Source organism: Corylus avellana, chromosome ca3 (assembly GCF_901000735.1).
Source record: "Corylus avellana chromosome ca3, CavTom2PMs-1.0".
Taxonomy (NCBI): Eukaryota; Viridiplantae; Streptophyta; class Magnoliopsida; order Fagales; family Betulaceae; genus Corylus; species Corylus avellana.
The window spans coordinates 21,478,168-21,482,188 of NC_081543.1; positions in this window are offsets into that span (position 1 = coordinate 21,478,168).

Genomic DNA, 4,021 nt, shown 5'->3' on the forward strand with positions numbered 1-4,021 from the left:
AGCAAAGTAGAACATACAGAAGATTTTTATTGTGAGAACTTTGGAAATATTATTGATTAATGAGAATATGTTGCTATAATTTTGTGAGTGCGGATTCTGAAACCTTGGTGCTTCATTACTTGATTTATTTCACTTTGTTTTGCTTATGCTTTTGATTTCATATTCTTAAAAAATTGACTCACCTTTTGGAACTAGGTTAGGATTTACTTGGTTTGGATATATTTAGTTTTCAAAAACACAATTTCCTATGGGTTCGACCTCGCACTTGCATCCCTATATTGCAAACCGATTCTTGCACTTGTGAGTACAATAAAATTCCACAACAATTAAGCATATCAACTTCAAATTGCTTCAACTAAAATCTCAAAATAATTTTCTCATGCTCAGAAAAATCAAGAGAATGGTACTTCTCCGCAAGACTACATATATCATCAATATTAAATGATTTATAAGCATCATTTGGATCCAAAGCTGAACTAGATGTCAAGAGTTCCATTGCCTATTCACGAAATCTACTATTGAGCTCTTGCAATTGAAAGTCTATAGTAGCATTGAATATGTCAAAATGATAATCATGGTCCACTATAATGTGATCCCGTTGATGAGGACCTCGGCCTTCAGCTTAACAATCACACAAATTTGGAATGTCAATTTCAAACTGCTTGGAGAAAGAGACTATTTTCTCAAGCAAATTATCCCAATCTTCATTTTTCAATTTTTGAAGAAGTACTTCTGTATTAGAAACTAAGTGTATAGCATCCAAGATGTCTTGAGATTTTTGTTGCAAATGTTGACAAAGACAATCGGTTGTACCCATGATTTCCCTCATCAAATGTAAAATGAATATAAATTTGAAGGGTGTAATCATTTTATAAGCAGTATTATCATCTTCACCTTGAGAGTAAGAGGATCCTTATTTTATAATATTTTCAAGCATTGAACAAGTAGGATTAAACATCCCTAGTAGGCTACAAATAAAATGAAAATGAGAACCCCAACGAGAATCAGCAGCTTGTTTCAAAGTGCCAATTTGGTTAGCTCATTTTCCAGTTTCAAGTTTATCAATAGCTATCAAATGTGTGATATCTACTTCTTGAGCATCTTGCAGTCCACCATGATATTTACAGGAAGCATCAGCCACATTGATAATGAGATTCAAATTTAAGAAGAACTCATGAACATAAACTATCTCTCAAGATGCAGTAACTAATGCTAATTATAATCAATGTGGAAAAAAATTTAGTATGCACAAGGAAAATCATTAAGAAATACTGCGTGCAATTCTTTCCATTCACCACACATATTGGTAGCACCATCATACCCTTGTCCACGAATACTTTGAATATCAAGATGATTTTGAGAAAGAACATGAGATGTGTTATCCATTAAAGTGGATGCCGATGTATCTTTAACATGGGCAATATCAAAGAAGCGTTCTTGTAGAAAACCATCTTTGTTAATAAATCTAAAAACAATGGCCATTTGTTCTCAGACTCATCTCGTGCTTCATCAATAATAATGCAAAATTTTGAATTACCAATTTCTTCACGAATTGCATCTCATACACTTTTTGCCAAGACATGTAAAATATCTTTTTGGACATAATGTGAAGTATATTTTGCATTTTGTGGAGAATTTTCTAAAACAACCTTAGCAATATCCTCGTTGTAAATGGACATAGGTTTTATCAACTCAAGAAAATTGCCATGATTTTTTGAATCGGGACCTTCATCATGACCTCTAAAAGCACATAATTGAGAAGTTAAATATGGAACAGAATCGATTGAAGTCTTCAATTGCAATCGATTCTTCAATTTTTCTTCTAAAGTTTGCTTATCTATCACCTTATCAATTTGTTGAGATTAGTTCATCAAACTGTCATAACACTTAACAGCATTATTATGAGGTGAACATGGCCCATTTTCCATATGGACCAAAAAAGCACAATGCATATTATCATTAACTTTCTTTCAATTACGAAATCCCTCAATAGTAAATGCATGAGCTCCAAACCGTCCCGTTGGCTCTTTAGTGAAAAGATAACAGGGTAAACAATAAATAACATCTTTTGCAAAAGAATATTTTAACCAATTAAACATCTTATACCATGATGATTGAAATCTTCGGCGATTTTGTTCATTTTCCGAAAACGGGTATTCAAAACTATTAAAATGAATGAATCTATATGGACCGACTTTAAGATAAGCACGTCCCATTTTATCATGTTGATTAATAGTATATTCCCATATTTGAGGACATAACCCAAGATCATGTTGTGGAGTAGAAATGTCAACTAACTCTACTACTTGAGATTCAATTCTTGGTATCTTAGAAGGACGTTGCTCAAAAGCTAAATTTTGCGGATTAGATGTCGAGGAAGACATTTTAGAATTTGAATCATCAACTTTTTTTATTAAAAAATGCATCAATTGTTTTTTACTTGCCTATGATGCAATCTAAGATTTTTCGGAAACCTGAAAAAATTATTTGTCTATTAGTTTTAATACTTCTCACGCTAAACAATTCATGCCTAATGGCACATACTCCAATGATGTTATAATAAAATTAATAGCATATTCCAATAGCTATTAATCTAACAAATCAACAAAAAATGTATTAATAAAAAGAACAAACAATAACAAATAATATACATGAGATTGGCAATAATTTACTGATATGGTCTTTTTGTATGCAAAAATAATCAATGATAAAATTACCATTCTCAATTGAATGAATTCTTAGAGGATAGGGCTATGTTGAGGGTGTTGAACCTCAAGGACTGCACATGCCTTGTTATCAAGTTTGTCAAGATTAAAAGTAACTTAAAAGAAGGTGTTGATTTAGTTTGGAAGACTTAAGTGCATAAAGTAAACGTAAAAGATAATTGGAATAGAATAAGTAGAGAGTAGGGTATTGACTTCACCGCTATCCGCACAACAATGGTTATTCATATTTAATCAGAGAAATTCATTATATGCATGATAAAAATAATCAAGAAAGTACAATTATTAAGAAATAAGTATAATCTATCTTCGGTTGGCACGGACTGTCCACCTAACCACTAAGATGTGGTACGATCCGTCTTTCCTAGCTTTGGACTATCTAATTCCTTAATAGGCTACACATAATCAAGGGATAAGCATAACCCATCTTCGGTTGGTACGAACCGTCTACCTAAATTACACTAAACTAGGGTGCAGTACAATTTGTCTTCTCTAGGCATGGCCAATCAAACCCTCTTGATCATGTGTCAACTAAAATCGTTGTATAATCATCATTCTCATAATCACAGAAAACAAGAATGATTTGAGTTCAATAAAGGTAAAAAGCTTTCTAAGACAAGAGAAGAATTTTACCAATATTGAGTTTTGAATTTAAGAACAATTGCAATAAAACCTTAAGAACAATAACAAATAGTAGCAATCCTCTAAATTATACAACTATCATACATGTGCTTGGATATGGCTACATCAATACCCCCACAAGGAGTTTAGCCATTCATGACTCTGCTAGGATGGCCTCTTGCCATGATCTTCTTCCTTTCAACTCTTAAAGCCTCAAAGAAAATTTTGTATGAATTTTGCTCGCAGCTAGCAATGTATCTTTCTTCATGAATTTAAGGCCTATTTATAAGGTGTAAACAAACCCTAGAAACCCTAGAAGTCCTAGAAAAACCGTAGTTCAGTCTACTAGTCCAAGTAGGAGACCTAAAACCCTTTCCATATTGGATTTGGACTTCTGCCGGATTCAGACACCCACGTGCACTCGAGCCCAAGGAATGGGGCGCTCAAGCGTAGGTGTGGTCGAGCTTAGAGGCTGGGGCACTCAAGTGTAAGTGCGCTCGAGCCCTTCTGCTTGTGTGCTTGATTCCAGGTCTTCAAAAGGCTCTCAAAGTGTGCTTTAAGCCCAATTTTCAATGGAGTTTTTTGCATATTTCATTTAAAACCTAAAAAAACCAAAACAAAAGTAAATAGATAATATTGCTAAGGAATTTACATATGCGAGTTAAGGGGCTTGAATG